The sequence below is a fragment of the Cinclus cinclus genome, chromosome 1 (assembly GCF_963662255.1).
Source record: "Cinclus cinclus chromosome 1, bCinCin1.1, whole genome shotgun sequence".
Lineage (NCBI taxonomy): Eukaryota > Metazoa > Chordata > Aves > Passeriformes > Cinclidae > Cinclus > Cinclus cinclus.
The window spans coordinates 3,007,513-3,027,033 of NC_085046.1; the positions used below are offsets into that span (position 1 = coordinate 3,007,513).

The 19,521-nt window shown below is 40.4% G+C and overlaps 1 protein-coding gene across 1 annotated transcript in view; it reads right to left on the reverse strand.

Moving 5' to 3' along the window:
- ADCYAP1R1 (ADCYAP receptor type I) overlaps nt 1-19,521 on the reverse strand; it is a 133,708-nt gene that overhangs the window by 50,822 nt on the left and 63,365 nt on the right. The window lies entirely within an intron of this gene.

The window sequence follows — 19,521 nt, forward strand, 5'->3', positions numbered from 1 at the left end:
ATGACATTCCTTATTCCCAATTAAACCACTCCAACATGCCAGAAACAATTTTTTCTTTTGAGTATGAAACCTGCTGCCATTTAGTAATCTTTCAGAAATGATGGGTTAATTAAAAAAAAGAAACAAAGCCAAAATAAATAAATCACCAAAAAGAAAAAAAAAAAAACCCAAACAAACAAACAAACGAACAAACAAACAAAAAAAACCCAGAAAACTAAAACCACACCTTATGGATCATATCTTTGATTAAATTCTATGGATTTATGTTGGCTGTAATCCTTGTGACGGTTTGGGAACTTGCTTATTTTTCTGAACACTGAAAAGAAGTTTCTGCTTCATCCTGCAGCCATTTCCATGGGTACGTGAGACAAACTCACTCTTCCATCCTGCTTATTTTCTAAAAAATGTCCTTCCTTAAAGAACTGTCCTAACATCATTCATTATTTTTACTGCTGTCTTTGCTCTAGAGAATATAAACTCTCAGTGTCAAAAGAGGATTTTTCTGACATCTAATGATTTCTTGCATAAGCTAAAAATAAATTCAGGTCTTTAATACCAGTTCAAAGATGAGGCTTCAGGTAACAAACTCTGAAGCAAAGGTCTGAGTGGTAAAAACCTCCAATTTCCTGCTACATGAATGCAGGAAGAGGAGGTGATGCCACTGGGGGTGGGAGCTCTCCTCTCTTGGAATATAAGAAAAAATAATTCAAAATTTATTATAAATATAGTAAAGGAACCCAGCTTCTTTCTGGTCTCTGGGCCAGAGGTGTAAAAAAAACTGGCTTTCAAGAAGAATAAATCTTCTGTAATTCTGCAAACCTCCATTTTACCAGCTCACAAACATTGAGGGCTCATCCAGTGCACACAAAAACTTAAGAGCAATCTCTCAAGTTTACAGCTAATATTTTCAAAAAAATTACTTAATTAGTGAGTGAATCTCAAATGAAAATCATCTTTTGCCTCAGGAAAAAAAAAAAAAAAAGAAGCAAACCGAAATATTTCCACTGCTTATTTACATTTGATGTTGAGATTGAGTAAATAATCCTATCAACTGAAAAAGAGCCTCGAGTTCCATGATTATCTACGAAGCTTTCTGTCAAAATTCTGTCTCTTTGACTGCATGCCAAGGGAAATAAAACCTTTGGGAAAAGCAGATAATACTTCCAAGTGTTACTTTCTGCCTGGCCCGTGTCCAATTAGCGAGATGTGGGTGCTGAACTTGTAAAAGCTGTGTGGGCTCCATCAGCTCTGGTGACAGCAGCAGATCCCCAACAGTGGAGGAGGAATGTTCTCAGGACAGGAACTGGTGTCTTTTTTTTTTTTTTTTTTTTTTTTCCCCATCAGCTTCAGTGGTAGCAAATCCAATTCAATAAAATTCAATTCACAAAAATATAAGGCTGAGAGCACCACGTGTGGTGAGTAGAGCTGTTCTGACGGAGTTGGTGTTTGAAGAATTAGGTCAGTGTCAAACGACGTTGTTGTGATGTTCAACACCATAATAACAAGAGCCACCAGACCCACCAAAATACAAAATTCAGCAAAAAAGCTCACTAAATTATCACAGGAGCTGGGAAAAAAAAAAAAAAAGGAATCCACTCCTATCCCAGATTGTTTCCTTGGCCAGATGAGGATCTCATCCTATGAACACTGTAATTCACTAGAATATTTCTAAAAGTCTCAAAACCTGGGGTTTTAAAGGTTAGGAATCTCTCAGCACACATTGGGGTGCCCTGTGCAGGGCCAGAAGTTTGACTCAGTGATCCTTGTGGGTTCCTTCCAGCTCAGGATATTCTTATTTTATAATTTTGTAATATTGTTTACCGACTAAAGATGGAAATCAAGACTGAGTGCTATTAGATTTTATTGTCTTTGATAGTTTGTGTCTGTCCACGCAGCAGGAAATGCATTTTCCATGTAAATCTGAGGATGTGCAGCACCAGGTTTATAGCTCTCTGAAGTGTGGCACTATGTACAAAAGTAAATTATGTGTGAATATCCACGTTAATGAGACATTTGCTTACAAGAGATGCTGGAGATAATCAGTGGTTAATGAGATTTTTGGAGAAACACCTGTTGGTCTTTGTACAGTCTTGCTCGAGATAACTGTGTCGAATAGGAATAGGAAAAGCTTTATTTCTTCTCATTATTTCAATATATATATATTTTCCAAGATATAGATATTATCCAGCAATGGATAATGCAAACCAGAGAAATGCAAGGATATCATCAGGCTGCAGAACAGGAACAGCCACAATATAAATATCCTGTGGCAGTGTGGATGAAATTCAGTTATAGCAGGTGGCTGATTTTGTGGTGATTCCACGCAGAGATAAAAACCAGCCCCACTTAAAAAAGAAATTACAAGTTCATTGTGTTAGAAAACACTGATGTGCTGACATTGGGAGAGAGGGGAGAGAGAATCAGCAAGTCAAGTAATTTACCTTAAAACGGGGGAGAGATGGAGATTGTAAAGGATTCCCCATCAACAAGAACACTGCCTGATCCTGCCTGCTTGGAAAAGTGCATTTGAAGTAAAGCAAAGAAAAGGATGATAACAAAAAAAAAAAAAAAAAATAAAAATAAATAAATAAATGGAACAAAGGCCAGCGTGCACAATCTTCCTGCATTTGTAAACCATGCTGCAGCCAGCACCTCCTGCTGGGTGAAATCTGCCCGCGGAAATCAAAGTGACTTGAGTGTGAAACTGCCCAGCAGGGTCTCCTCTGGCACTGGCAGGGTCTCCCAGCTGCCCAGTGACGTAGGAATGCCCAAGAAGTCTTGGAAAGAGGTGGCTCACGCACTCCAATTGAAGCTGGACAGATTTTCCTAATTTTTAACATCTTAGGAAAGCAGCGATAACAAGGAATAGTTTTAAAGAGTAATATTTCACATGGGATGGAACAAAAAATAAATTACAGATAGTGGTCTTGCTAATGGATGTCCTTGGAATCAAAATAATCAGAGGTTTAGGGAGTCGTCAAGGTTGGAAAATCCCTCTCAGAACATCAAACAAGCACTGCCAGGTCTACCACTAACCCTGTCCCCAAGTGCCACATCCATGTGTTTTCTGAACACTTCTAAGGACAGTGATTCCACCACTTCCTTGGGCAGCCTCTTCCAGTGCTTTACCACCCATGCAGTAAAGATTTTTTTCCCCATTATCCAATCTAGAGCTCCCCTGGCACGACCCAAGGATGTTTCCAGCAAGCACAAATTCCTGCCTTCCCTTCCCTTGTCCTCACCGCAGCCTGCAGCTGGAATTCCTGTTTGGGGAACACTCTGGGATTCATCCCAAACACCAGGAGTGCTGCAAAACTTGGCATCTGGTCCTGGGCAAGGGCTCCTGTCCTTCTCATGGGATGGGCAGAGAAGTGCCTCCACTTGTTCAGTTATTCCACTTATCCCCCCCTCTCCTTTGAGGGATGGATGATCCTTTGGGAGCCCCTATTCTGTGCTGCTGACTTTTGAGGAAACACAAAATCATGCAACTATTAGGTTAAATTTGCATTAGTTGAATTTCAGATGTATAAGATGTATAACTTTTTTTTTGTCTTACCCATTTACCCTACTCAGAAAAAGAAAAAAAAAAAAAAAGAAAAAAGTTTCCTCTGTAGCTCAAGGAGAGAGACTTAGTGACTTTCCAGGCAGGAATAATCCCATTTTAAGGTGGCACTGGTGGGGAATCACCCTGTAAAGTGGACTTGCATCTCCTCACTGACTACACTCAGCAGAAGGAGGGTAAGAAAAAGCTTAGCTTATACAGCTGCCTGTGAAATGGGTTTTTTAAAATGTTTGTATTGCCTACAGCTGCTGTGTGGTCTTTTGGGGTAGAAATGAATCAGCTCTGTTCTCTGGTGAGAAGGATCACCAGTGCCTCCACAATCTCCTTTAGACACTTCCCAATCCAGAGAAAGGGACTGGGACATTTCCCTGAGGAATCTGAAGCACAGGCAAGCCACAGTGGCTGCTTTTAAAAGCCCTCATGATCTGTCCCCGTGTCTCTGCCTCAAACTTCTGCTTGTAGAAGGGAAATAAAATCCATGTTTAGACTGTGAGCTCCCTGTGACTGGATCCACCTTGTTCTTTTGCTTCAAAAAACAGAGTCCTTTCTGCTGAAGCACCTTTATGTAAATTTTCTATGAATTTCTACGTGAATTTCAGATTGTGGATTTTATATTGTGGATTTTATATAAATTTCATGCGAAGCCCACAATACCCAAGTTTAAATTCCACGTTGTTGAAGCTGAGGGAGGTGCCTCACACACCTAAGGATGGATCTGACTTGGCAGCCACTGAAAAAGAACAGCTCTTTCACAGGAACACCACATTTATTAACAAGGAAACAACAATTCTTTATCATTGCAGAACATTCTGATGCATTTTTAAAATGATACCCAGCATTAAAACCATTCTAGTCATCCTGCCTCCATAGAGGTCCTCACAATCCTTATTCCCATTTTTCATTTCACACTCTCCCTCACCTGCTACTCCTGGCAGCTGAAAGACTCCCACTTGCCTGAAATTTCTGGACAAGCACCAAGAGGGAAAAAAATAAAAATCTCCAAAGCAAGCCATGCTGGCAGGAGAGCAGTGATAACAGCTCTTCTGAAATTGCTGATGGTCCTGTTGCCCAGAATCAGAATAAAAACCTTCAAAGCAATATTAGAGTTGATAACATAAAGAGGAGTCTTTTAATGGATGCTTTCAGGTGCACAAAATATCCCTATGAGCAGGTATGGCACCGGATTTTCACATTTTTTATAAGTTTAATTAATTAGGATACCTAGAAATTCCATCCCATAGGAGACTGCTTGTCCTGGTAACCCACCCTGCCCCACTGGAGTCCCTCCAGGGCTTTTTTTAACCCTATATCTCTTTATGTTTCCTAAGTGCTGGTGCAAAACAGAATTTTTTAGAATTGTTAGAAAACATATTATTCTAGAAATTCAAAAATTATTTTCTCTAGAAATTCTAAAATTAGGATTTCTCTCATTGCCTCTTCTAAGAGGGGAACAAAATCTGCATCTCCAGGTGATCATCTATCTTAGAACAGGTTGCCTGGAGCACTGGTGGATGTCCTGACCCTGAATAGTCCAAGGCCAGGCTGGGTGGGGCTTGGGACAACCTGGGATTGTGGAAGATGTCCCTGAGAGTAAATAGAATTTCAGGAAGCTGACACAATGTGTGAGAAAGGCTAACTATTGTTCTAAAGTGTATGAAAGTGCTAGAAACTCTACAGACAGATGTTAAAAATCTGCAAAGCTACAAATATATAAAAAAGTTAAAAATCTTCAGGCATCAGTCCCTTATATTCCTTTTCTCCTCTGTCTAGGGATGTCTTGGGACTCACAGTTTGCTAGTGGGTAGATATAAAACCAGATTTTAGGCAGCCCCGTAGGTGGAGTTCACAGAGTGGAAGGAATGGACCTAAATTTAAACCAGCTGAGGACAGGGCCTGTTATCTTTCCTGTGTCACCAGGACTGTGCAAAAACTCTTCTTGGTAATTTGTGTCCTGTTTTCTTATGGTGCCCATATCTCAATCTCCTCTCTATATTAAAATCCTCACAACATCCTCCCTCGTCCTCATGGTGCCCTAGTGCAAAATACTTCCTCTCATCCCGGACAACTTTTTGGCAAGGGAAGGTGTAAAGCAGAGATGGTTTTTTTTGGAAGGCAAATCCCTGTGTAGTGACTCCCTGTTTACTCCTTCCCTCCTCTAAACAAGCTGGGTAACTCCCACCTGTCTCCTTCTCTACCAAAATTATTATTTTGACATTTTTCTTACATCCAGCACCCCTTTTTCAAAAATGTGGGACTGAAAAAAGGAATAACAGTGTGAAGGGCAATGGAATTTATGGAGTCGTACATAGGAGGTAATAGACTAGAATTTGCATAAATTTTGTTCCCTTAGCAAATCAAGAAAAAATGTAATTACATAAATGTTAGATTTCTGCATTTTCATATAGGGAAATAAAGGCTCGAGATGAACATCCACCTTTCTAGCTTACAGCATTTAGTTTGATTTTCAGTTCCTCTCCTCATTTATTGGTTTAAAATATCACCTTCAAGGTCGTATTGCCTTCAGGAGAGTAATATCAAAGGAAACGTAATGTAGCAAACCAGCATATTAAACTGAATTATGTGGTGCACAATAACTTCTAAAGGGCACACTACATATAAAGCCTTTCAGAGAGAGGGGGAATATGAGATAGCAGCTCTCTGTTCCTTCATAAATCTGGGTAAATACCAAAATAAATACAGGCTTGAGCGTGGCCTGGGTATGGGGATGTGATTTCCAAAAGTAATTGACATTTCAAAGTGCAAGTGTCTTTGAGGAGTTCCCGTCACAGAAATGTTGTTTCTGGAGGGGCTTGGAGTTGGGCACCAAGCCTGGAACTCTGTCAGACCCAGCACTGTGCACTCCCAGCCCAGAGAGACAATGGTGCTCCGACAGCAGGGTGGGCAGCAGGACAAGGGAGGGGATTGTGCAGCTCTGCTCTGCTCTGGTGACATCCCACCTCCAGCACTGGAGAGATGTGGAGCTGCTGGAATGGACCCAGAGGAGGCCACGGGGAAGTTCCAAGGGCTGGAGCCCATCTGGAGCCAGGCTGGGAGAGCTGGGAATGTTCCCCTGGAGAGGAGAAGGCTCCAGGAGAGCTGGAGAGGGACTGGGGACAAGGGATGGAGGGACAGGACGCAGGGAATGGCTTCACTGCCAGAGGGCAGGGTTAGACAAGGTGTTCAAAATTCTCTACTATGGGACACTGGAAGAGGTTCCCAGAGCAGCTGTGGCTGCCCCCAGATCCCTGGAAGTGTCCAAGGCCAGGTTGGACAGGGCTTGGATCACCCTGGACGGCCATGGCAGGGGGTGGAATGAGGTGAGCTTTAAATTCCCTTCCAACCCAAACCATTCTGGGGTTCTAGGATTCTTTAGTTTCATCTGAAAGTCCAGACCATAACAGGGTAGAAACGAAACATCAGCTGGAATTTCAGAGTAAGCTATAAGGGAGAGAAACTTCCCCCCGCCTTCCAGATCTGCTCCTGATAAACTCTGGAATTATGAAAACAAAGTCTACTCTTTTCATCTGGTCTTTTGGCCCAGTTTTTACACCAAGAAGTATTTTTTCTCTGCAAGTAATGCTGCTGCTGCCCAGAGATGTATCTTGTGCTGTCTAACCTGCCTTTCATTGACCTCATCAGTATGAAAGCTTTATGTGCAACTCTAAGGGAAGTTCTGCATTTCTTTTACAGCGTACAAAATTAAAAACAGCCAGACAACTGTGGAGGGCACTGCTAGAAAGTTTCTAATTATCACAGAACCACAGAGTCATGGAATGGTTTGGGTTGGGAGGGACCTTCAAGATCATCTCATTCCACCCCTGCCATGGGCAGGGACATGTTCCACTGGCCCAGGCTGCTCCATCCAACCTGGCCTTGGCCACTTCCAGAGATGGGACATCCCCCACTTCTCTGGGCAACCTGCTCTAAGATAAATTATCACCTGGAGATGCAGATTTTCTTCCCCTAATTAGAAAAAGCAATGAGGAAAAGCCTAATTTTAAGATAAAACTAGCTGGAATCAGAGGAATTCCACAGGTATTGTCCAAGTTTCTCTGCCAGGGTGGCATGTGATGAAAATAAACTGTGATCCAACTCACCAGCCCCTGAGCCACCTCAATATTTTCCATCAGCTGTCCTTAGACAGCTGCTGCCTCAGTATAAAGTTACCCAGAACTATATTATGATTATTTAGAATCCATTATTTATGTAATGAGACTTAGAAACCATCAGAGCAAATTCTACTGCTGCAACATTATCAGTTAAGTGACTTGTTTTATGGGATGACATCCTCAGAGATCCAAGTGCAGCACTGTGTGCAGAGAACTTTTACAAATATCAATTAGTCAAAGAGAATGTTGGAAAAAAAATATTTGAAATATTTCACTTCTAATGTACTGAGTTAGGAATAGATGATATAAAAACCTAAAAGGGAAAGCACTCAAAACACTGAGTTTTTTGATTGGAATAACAGATTTTATAGAATATTATTTTTATAACATAAATATACTACTATAAAAATATGACTTTGTGATAAATTCAACATATATTTTAATTATAAATACACATTCATTGCATATTATTATCCTAAGATGTAAATATTTTCTATTATATATTGAAGCATTTATATCTTATAAATGCTATTAAATATTTTACAAAATATATCATACTTGAGATATGAAACATGCTGTATTTTACAACTTATTTTGTTCCTTGAGGATTTTATACATGGCAAAGATCAGCTTTTAAATTACAGGAGCTGTTATTTACCATCAGAGAAGTGTAATTCCTTTCTCTGCTTTTAAAGCTGTTTAGCTCTTTTCAGTCACAGGATATTTATTTCTAAGGTCACACTGCTTGCTGCTCTTGCATTGATACCTGCCAAGAAAACCTCATCCAAGAACATCTCCAGAATCTTTTAAGTGCTGCCAGCCAATTGGCCTTAGGTGAGCTTTGAAGAGTTGAAAAGGGGAAACTTCAATTTGGCAAAATCTCCAGAACATTTCTTTGTCTAATTAGGCAGGAGAATAAAAAGCCAATAAGCTGGGAAATCGAGCAGAGTTGTTGCTTTTTTTTTATTTAAACCTGCTTTAAATATAATAAAAAGGATTGGCTGCTCCTCTCTGAGGAAATCACTGCTTTGCCTCTCGGAAAGCAGGGAAGCTGTGTGAAATTACTGAAAAAAATGGGAGATTTTTTTTTTTTCCCTTTTTTTTTTTTTTTGTTTTTTTTTTCCCCCATCACTGCCGAAGGACAGGGTGACACTTCCAAGCTGCCAGAAGCGAGGCAGTGCCAGGCTGAGCAGCTGCAGATAACCCAGCCTCGCTCAGGACACGGGGTGTGGGAGATCTCAGGAGCTGCTGGAGGCAGCTTTGCCTGGCACCACCTGCTCCCTTTATTTCTGGGGGAAGCCAGCACATCATCATTCTCCCCCAGCAGCGGTTCTGACTCAGTTCCCTCCCTCCTGAGGGGAAGGAGACAGCATCCTGCACTTTATCAACTCTGTCTTTCATGAGTTCTCCGGGCTCAGACACACGGGCAGAGGGAGCTGCTCGTACATCAATCACCCTGCTACAAATTCTAATCCTTACACGCCTGGGCTCAGACTAATTTCTGGAAAGGGCATCATAAAAAAACCCTGCCCGAAGGTTGCAGAGTCATGACAGAGTTTGAGAAGATGGGTTGATAACCATAAAAACGTGTTGCTCTTCCACACAGCCTCATCTTCCCTTGGTCACATCCTATGGCCACAGCCTGGCCATAAAAAGGGATTGACCAAGGACAGCAGGGTGAGCACTGCCAGCTGTGGCCTGTCTTTGCCAACAGTTTAATTAATATTATCTGACCATGCAACTGGTTGTGTTGTTGAAGTAGCTGGACATAAATAAATACATATATTTAAAATATTATGTATATTTAACATCTTTTTTCCCCCGCAAGTATTAATGTGGCTCACAGTAAACCTGGCTTTCAGCTAGGGTTAAAAAGGTAAAAAAAAATCTTCCCAAGCTGGAGAGCTGAGAAGTCCACTGACAGCTTTGCCACCCTTGGAGTGATATTTAGCCCATTATGAGATTTATGGGCCTGTGAAGAAGACATCTGGAAAGATCTCAGTTATAAGATCTCAGGATAAACAGTTGCCATGGAGACAGAGAAAGTAGAATTTTTTTTTCAGACTGTCTTTTTGGTAATCTGGAGTCTGCATTCCTTTGAAAATGGAGACGGGATTTAACAGCATGGAAGGAAGGGAGGAGAAAATTTAACAGCAGGTCTCTTGAGCCTTGAGGATTCACAATAATAAATTCACGGCTTCAAATATTTTCTGACTCAAAAGAAAAGAATGATAACATCTTTCTTTGATTTGTTCATTTCTAACTCATCTCACAACAGCACTGGGCTGGGACTAAAATGGGACACGAACTTTGAGTTTGACTCTTAAAAAAATCCCAACACAGGAGAACTGGATTTTCAATGGGAATTATTCAGGCAAAGTCTGAGATTAATAATTGCCCAGGCAATAGCATTTGTCAGGAGTTTCTTTTTTTCTTTCTAAAAGGATTAACAGACCAAAGAAAACAGGCAAGCAATAAACAACTGAAAAGTGCAACTGACTTCAAGTCTATGTGATGGATAATTTCAGAAATCAAATTGAATTGTGGTGTGCATCTATTAAGATCCCTCAAAAAGGAACCTACAGATTATTATTGTTTTTGTTTCAGGGTAGTTCTGGGTTTTAAAAAGGTTTTCTGCTCTTTTTTTTACAGCTGGAAAACAAAGTCAAACAAAGCACAACAAGTGGTGACACTGAAATCTAAATGGTTCATCAGAGCCAGAATTGTAAAATTAAGCTTCCCCTTCATATTCTGACTCCTGCTCCCCACCTTCTTGCTTTTGTGGTGTTTATAAATAGAATTATCTCAGTGGAAAATGTAAGAGAAGATAAGTTATAACCCATCTTGGGCCAAATTCACTCCTGATGTAACCGGAATGACGCCAGTGGGGACACTCCTGAGAGGCATTTGTTCCTTGTTTACTCCTTCAAACCTTCAGAGGATGAGAAATGACTGAATTAAACAACTTAATTTCTTCCAGCGTGCAAATTCCATAATCTGTCCTGGAAATTGTTCTAGTGGTGAGTCAAGCAATTCCTTACTTGAGCTCGTGGGATCTTCTGGTCTAGTGGAGGAAAGAAAGGAAGTGAGTGCATTATCCACAGGCAGTCCAGTCCATCCCCTGCGAAGGGAGATGTGCACATGCTGCATTTCCTGCTCCTGAACAGGAATGCAATGTCAGAGTTTAACAAACCTGTCTCCTCTCCCATACTGAGCTTCTCTGAGTGCCCACGATGGATTCAGAGAGTGGGAAAAAAACCTAGCACTGCAAATTCAGCGTGCTCCAGCCTCACTGGGGTTACTGGAAATGGTGTAAACAGCGTAGATGATGTCAGAAATATTTCTGATGTTGAGATACAGGTGAAAATGCCCAGAAAACCACAGGAAGACTGAAAATTACAGTTGTGCGAATGCAAAACCTGAATAAATAGAGACAAGATAATTCCTCTTTGCTTGTCTTTGGACCAGAAGAGTCTGATGGATCTGGCTTTCTATGGCTAAAGGCTGGCAGGATACACAAAGAAATGGGAAGTGGCTGCCAAGAGGACTTGACAATTTATGGTCAATTTTCAGGAGCAGTAACACCAAGAACATAGAGAGATATGGATCAAACCTTCAGCAGTGCTGGGTTAGTCACTACCTCCATAAAAGCCTGTGATGGAATCATTGAAGGAAGAAGTATTTTGGAAAGAATGTGGATTTTAACAATATTAGAGAAAAAAAAAAAAAGTCTGCACATCCCCAATTTCTTATGGCTTACTCCTGTAAACAAGGACTTAATAACTCCTTATTTAGAAACATAGTTTCTCCATGCCTAAAAGTGCTTTAAATCAGAGATTAACTGATTCAGAAAATTTAGAGATGTGTTAAAAAAGAAATATGAAAATTAGGTAAGTATGTTATTATTCCTTCTCCCCTCTTCCTACTTGAAAGAATTAAGGATCAAGTAGGAAGGAAATTTTTCTGTAGTTTTTCTCACAAATATGTGTGGGCAGGTAATTACCCTCCCATAGGAAGTAATAATTATCTATTTAAATTTGCATAGATCTAATCAATATTTTTTAATTAGAATATGGAATCATTATGGAAAATGGAAAATAATCCTAAAGGGACCTGTAGAGTTCACAACAATCCTGCTTTGCACCCAGGCAAAATAAACCATAACTAAAGTATCTAGAAGGAATCTGGGCAGTTGTCATTGTCTGTGGCATTTTTATTAGTTGGACAAAACGTGGGGAAAAAAAAAAAAAGTAGCACATGGTACAATTCTGTGTGCTTGAGTTACAAAGATCCAGAAATTTCTTTATGTTTCAGTCACCTGAGAATTTTTGACTTGCAGGGATGGTAAAAACTTCAGTGTCAAATATAAAGACAATAATAAATGTCTTCCTGATATTCTACGAATGAGCAGATGTTTTGTTACTTAGCAGATTTAAAATCCTGATGTAAACCACAGTTAGATGTACATTTTTATAGTTGTAGGTGTGTATTTATTCAGGTGTAGAGTATAGTTTTATATTTACATTAATCTTCAGATAGATTACTCTGTCCAGAGTCCATCTGAGATACAGGTAGAAGAAAAATTAGGAGGCATACAAAATCCCCTCAGTTTATAACCCAAGTGAGAAATCTTACTCATGTGAGCGGGAATGCTCAGCTGCTGTAACCACACCACTGGAAGATCTCAGTTCTCAACCCAGTGGAATAATGGGAATCAAGTCAGAGATTCTGGCCTGTCCTGCATGGATACAATTATGAAATACTCTTGCTGACTGGGAGCCCTCTGTGGAATTCTGTCCAGGATCATTCAGTTTTGACAACACTTGGTTCTGGTGTGGGCTGTTTGCAGGTTAGCAGAGAAGGGCTGGAATTACACTAGTCATCATTTTTTTTATGGCCAAAAACCTGAAGCAGACTCAAGTCCTTTCCTGTTTTCAGAATAAGGATGAGGCGCGTTCTTAAAATACTCCCAACAATCCTTCAGAGCATTTTATTAATTGTTTGTGTTCATTATTTCAGTTTGGCTTTGCTCTTGGCATATGGTTTGGACACATTCTAATAATGGTTTTTCTCCTCTAAAGCGTTTCCTTGTGCATTGACTGCTGTGTCCAGTAATTTTTTCAGCCAGGTCCTGGCTGGTCACTCAGTGATGGATCCTTCCAGCCTTGCCTTTTGTTTTGGTTGTGATTTGCACTTGTGTTGTTTCACTCTGCTGCCTTCAATTTGTTTTTCTGCAAAAGGACACAAACCAATCGATCCCAGCAGCTGTGGGAGCAGGAAATGTATGGCTTGATTACCAAAAGTGCAAGCTGCCATGGAAGTCTGCAATGGCTTTTAGGGAAATCAGAAAGGCAAGGAAAAGGATCAATAAGAAAAGCATCTGCAGGTGCTTGTCCTCAAGACTCGACTATCTGCTCTTGAAGGGTGAAAATGATGCTGTTTAACCAATGCCCAACTATTTGTGTAAAGTTCCCATTAGGTTTACCAAAAAAAAACCCAAAACAAACAAAAAACCACAAAAAATGACAACAAAAACAAAACAAAACAAAACAAAACAAAAAAAACCCAAAAAACAACACAAACCCAAACAACCAAAAAACACCCCAAAACCCCAAACAACCCAACAACCAAAACACCAACCAGAAAAAAAAAAAAATAATGTCTATGAGCACTGAAAAGAAGAGGAATTCCAGGACTGGGAAGTGAAATGGGCAGCTCTGCTCTCTGAGATTATGGGTACACCTTCAGGGGGACTCAGCTTGCTTATTAAGGCACCTTAATTTAGGTTTTTTAATATGCAAACTGGATGTAAACCTCTGTATCTATCAACTCTACCAGGAGTCTTGGGAGACTCACCAGCTAATTTAGCCAATAATTTAGATGTCTAACATCCAGTGATGCAATTTTTCCCCAAAGGGGGTCATTTTTTCCCTAAATACTGAGCCCAGCACAGTTCTCTTCACTGAAACACACGCCAAAAATTCCTGTAGGATTCGGTGGGAGTTGAGACAAGATTGAAAGCAGCAGAATTCCACCTGTTCATGGTGCTGACAGCAGAACCCTTCCACTGCCAGCTGGGGATTGGCTGTTCTCATTTAGGTAAAAAATGCGTTTACTTAAGGAATCATCAAAATTTTAAAGGTGTGACTTGTCAAAGATCTTTCTAAAAAAACAAGTTGATCATAGATGTAAATATTTTATTAGCTGGGAAGTGAGGTTTTTGGGTATTTCCACATGGCTTGAGGGTCAAAAAATATTCAAGTTGAAACTAAAAATGCCTCTAAACTCCATGTTTGCAATGTTGAGCAAGAGACAGGTAATTACTTTGATTCCTCTGTAAATAATTTATAAAACATTTTGCATTCATTGGACTGTCAAAATTTTGAGTCTTCATGGCATCCAGGAGCAAAATTCACAAAGGAAAAGAGGAGGAAAAAACATTTATTCTAACAGATGAATTTGAAGCCTTGTAGGCAAGTTTTCTAAATTCTATTATTTTCTCACTATTTTGCAGGAATAATGGTTATACTGGGAAGAAAATGGACTCCAATGTTTAACATTCCTGTTGATAAGAAATGCAGGAAAATCAGATGACACATCAACAGGGCAGAAGGTCTTTTATATTACGTCTAAAATATCTTAAATTAATACATTTTCTTAAAATAGTTATAAAACACAGGCTGCTCACATCATCTTTTTTCCTCTTTTTACTTTAATTTTTCTTTTTTTCATAGGAGAACCTGCGTGCCCACTTTAAGCAAATATTCTGCTGTCATCCAGCTAAAGTGAGATTAATTTCACCTTTAAACCCAAGAGTGACATTGCTACAGAATTCCTGCACCGCAGAAGAACTTGTTTCTGTGGTGGAACTCATATTAGAAAATGAAATCTCAAGCTGGGAAGCAGAAGAGCACAGGCCAGGTTAATTTGTTTTCTTGCACAGAATGCAAAATTCTCCTCTCTGGAAGGAAATATTGCCACATATTAAGCTTTATGACCCCCCAAAACAAAATACAAGTTCTTTTTTCCTTCATTTCTGTCACAAAGGACTGGGAAAATCGCACAACGGGATTTTCACAGTTCTCTCCTTTTCTTGTGAGGAATTTGGGGGAAGGAATTTCACATTTCTCATTCCCTGCCTTTTTCCAGGATCAAATGACCATATCCACTCTGAGCCAGCAGTGCTGGATAGCAGCTCATGGGCAAAGCCAAGGATCTCCCTTCCCCACCCTCATCCTCCTCTGCACAGAAACTAAAAAAAATAAAATATATATAATGAAATTGGAAACACAGATCCTCCTCCCTTGTTCTTCCAGTGGTGGAAAAGGCCAAGAACTTTATGGAAAAAAAAATAAATAAAGCTTAGTAAGGGCTTAGGGAGTTGAAATTCATGGAATGGTTTGGGTTGGAAAGAACCTTAAGCACCATTTAATTCTAATTCCCCTGCCATGGGCATAGAATATATGAATGTGACTTTGTGCAGCTGCTTTTGAGGGTAAATAGGGCTGAATTATCTCATTTTTGCCATGCTGAGATAAGTATATACAGGGATTTTTCTATCACTTAGCAGACAAAGCAGTTAAAAACACATTGCAGCACTGTAACTTGTTTGTCCCTCTGAAGATGATTTAACTTACTGTGCTTCAGTTTTATTTTGCTGAGGAAAAATCAATATGCAAAGCCTGTCAGGAGTCCAAATTATTACACTTATTCAGCTGCATGTATTATTGAGCAGGCAGTTCCCTGTAATGAAGTTCTTGGCTTAAGTTTGTGAGGTATATTAAGAGGTAGTGGATGTAGCAGAGAAGAAGCTGCAACAAGAAATGAAATTGTACAGTTGGGCAGTTTTAAGCACTGGCCACCTCTGTGAGAATATCAGTGTGTGGTCAAATCTCACAAGAAAAAAACATTTCATGGTAAGAACAGGCTAACAAGACTCTCTTGAGTCTTTGGTCTAATAAAATTTTATTCACAGCTAGAATTTTCCAAGCGATCCTAGAGTACAGACAAATAGAAAAAGGAGTTATTTTAAATAAAATGTCAGAATGTTCCCCCAGAAACCCAAGTGCTGGTGAAGAGGTGATTCTTAAGGGGCACAGAAAAAATCTTCCAATCGAAGTTATCAAAAGAAAGCCATGGAAGCTATCAACAGAAAACCATGGGAATTTCTCCCAACCTTTTTTTGCTCCCATCACTTGTGTTGTCCTCCAGCAGTGGTCTAAGCACAGGAAACCATTCTGGTGAACAAAGGGAGCAGTGCCTGGCCAAGGAGCCTTCCAGAGTTGGATTTCATGGACCAACAGCTACATCTGAATGGCCCCCGAAGTGTTGGTGGGGTAGGCAGGAACAGGCAGCTCTGGAGAGCACTGTCCTCATTGGAAAGCAGATGTGCCAAATGCATCTCATGAGTCATTCCCCCAAAAAGCAGCTTTTGTCCTTGGGCTGGGAAGGCAGCTTTGGGGCAATGGCCAAGCTGGAAATACCTAAGGCACAGAAACCTCAAGTTCTGTGAGGAAAACTCAGAGAACCCCAGAATATCCTGAGCTGGAAGGGACCACACCAGGATCACGGAGCCCAGCTGCTGGCCCTGCCAGCTGCTGACAAACCAGGGTCAGTCACACCCTGAGTCTCTGCTGCGGGGACTCTGCTGCTTTTTGTGCTCCTGCCCAACACAAAGGCAGGAGGAGCAGGGATCCCGACTGTCACCACCAGCAACGGGGAGCACCATTCCAAACGGGGAGCTATTGCAATGGGAATGGGCAGCTATTACAGATTTCTCATCACACCTGAGGCATAAACATGCCCTTGACACAGCCCAGAGTCCTAATTTCAGTCTGTATTGATAGGTCCTGTTACACTCACTGGCCATATTTAATGAATTAATTAGCTGCAGTTGCCCAAATCCGAAGAATTAAGGAAAAGGATCAGAATCTGCATTTTGTCTGTATTACATTCTTCTAGGCTTTAATAAGGTCAATCTGGGATCATAAATTTTTGTTGCACTGTCCTTTATTGCTGCACTATTCTCTCCTTGCCTTTGGGTAATTTGACTAAAGCAACCAAATTTCCTGGATGTGCAGTAATCCTGTCTTTTCTCTGTTACAAACAACAAGTGCTCAGAATCATTCACTTCAGGAACACTTCTTTTTTCCTTTGTGTCTCAAATCATTGTATTTTTTCATAGCTTTTCATACCTTGGTCAACATCCTCACATCCTCCAGCAAACAAAACTTCCTCTTTTTTTTTTTTTTCTTTTTTTTCCTTCCAAATCTGCTGCAATGGTAAGAGACATCTTTAACTACACCTTCAGTGTCTCACCTTCCACTCCAGTCCATGAAGTCAATGCATTTACTGAAGTTTTAAAGTAATTCCAGGGTGAAATGAAGGTGCCTCTGGGCAATGATCTGCACTTGGAATTCTTCTATTTTCTGTCACTGGTTATTCAAGGAGCCTGGGTGACTGACTTAGACTGGGCACAGGGTTTTAAGAAGCTCTGTGAGGTATTTTGATTCTGAGGATTTAATTTCTTTTAACAAAGGTTAGGTTTGACAGCGACCTTAGATTTTTCAGGGGACTGAGTTTCCACTCTGGATAGACACAAATCTTCTCAAGGTCCCATGTCAGAATGTCTGGATACCCTAAGGAACACAGGGACTCTTATGTTTATGTGCACCACATCTGGTCCTAAAACTCTCCACAGTAATTCCCTATTTTTCTTTCTCTTGTTGGACAGTAGAAAGCAATTTACAGGCAAAGTCTGGGGTTCATCCAGGGTTCCTCTGAAATGGAATCACCGCCAGAGAGGACAAACACAAAGTCCATCAGTGCTGTCTGACTCCATGTCTCATCCCTGGAACTAAAGATCCCAGAAACCAGACAACTGTGCCATTGCCTCCCGCAAGGATGGAGCTCTCTCTCTCACTGCTGTGTTTTCTCAGGGACACAAACAGGCTGAAGCATCAATAAAACCTTGCTTTTTCAGAAAACCCAGCAGCCAGCCGCAGAACAAGCCATGGGAAGAGGAACAAAAGAGATTTTCACTGAATTCCCTTTGAAAAGAAGATCCAGTTGTCTGACACCTGACTCACTCATTTTTACAGAAGCACAACACATTTTCAGGACCTTCACGAAAACACAACCTCCATGCAAGGAAACACTTTTTTTCCCCCAGTACTATGGAAGAGTGCAGCAGCTGCCTGCTGAGACAGAGCAGTGGTTCAAAAGGAGTTGACCATCCCAGCTCACTCATCAATTATCACTCACTTATAAATCAGATGGCTCCTAAACAGCTTTTTTGGGATTTTGTTTCTAGCCACGGTACTAGACATTAAAAATTCCATGCGTGCCTGTTGTCACAGCTTGCAGCTGCTCATGAGTCTGCAGATACTGACAGACGAAACCATCACTCACTAATTTTAAGTTTTACTGCTGCTCATCATTCATTTTTTTAGCTGCTCTGCTCTGGTAGAACATGATTGCAATTACATGTGCTGCTCACAGTTGTTTGGGACAACGTGAATTAGAAGAGTGGTCGTGTCCCAGAATTAAAATCAGTTGCAAAGGCATCTAAAATCAAGGAATTATGGGATGGTTTAGGCTGGAAAGGACCTTAAAGATCACCTCATTCCACCCCACCATGGGCAGGGACACTACACTAGACCAGACTGCATTCACTACGCTGTGCATTTGAAAATGTTCATTAAAAACCCCAAACCAATCAACAAAGCAAGAAAAAATAAACAAATCACAAATAAAAAACCCCACTGAAAGTAAGCACCAGATGGGGCAAACCCTCACACTTTAAAAATCTCTGCATAAACTGGAAAGAAACTGCTCCCTTTGCTCTACATAATCATATACACTGTGAACTAAATGGTCAGAGTGGTCTTCTTGATAATATTTAAGTCTGGACCAAAGAAAAGAGAGGATTTAATGAACTGGATGTCACCATAGAAACAAGGAACTCACAGGTGGAACCGTGTAAATAATGCATATTTTATCTTCAAACACTCCACTCACAAAAATCCCATGCTGTTCAATTAAGTGAGAGCTTTTCCTTCGTCTTGTCTGACGTGAAAACAGAGAGTCAGACAGGCAGAGCGGAAATTTCAGTTTTAGCTTTTTATCTTGAATTTGATCATTTCTTTACTTTTTATCTTTAATCCAATTTAAGTACCAATACCTCTGAAACAATGTTCTGTTGAACAGAACAAGATGAATTGGCCATATATTTTCATTTACCAAATTTGTTAAGAGTTGCTATTTTTCAGCCTTAATTATTTTAAAATGTAACCTGAACCTGCATTTTTTCAATGACTAAACTGCTCGCAGAGAAATACTTTTATTCAATCTGGTTCCCAGAAACTCATCTTATCCAAGTCATTATCTTACCCAGCTGCCTGGACAAATTCTAATTCACCTTTCATTTTCTTTTAACTTATGTTCCCTGCCTATTACAGAAGGACTTCCTGGCAATTCTGGAGATGACAAAAGTAATGGCTTAGAAAGAAGCAGGTGGGAATTACCACACTGAATACACTAAGGGATGGGAACTGTAACTCATACATGTGTTTTACAGCTAATGGTATTTTCAGAGACGTAGTTATTAAATTCCAGCACTTTTCTTTCCCTTTATTTTTTTTTTCTGGATGGAAGTCCAGCAAACGCTGAGAAGATGACTAAACTCAGACTTATCAGCAGAGCTTGCAAAGGTGTCAGTCCTTGTCTAAAAGTGTGTTCCTGCTGCCTGAGAACATAATAGAAATTTCTGCCCCATTACAGCAATTTTTGCATCTTTTTCTCTGAGTCATCTTCCTGACCATCCCCAGGCTGGTGATCCCTGCACCTGAG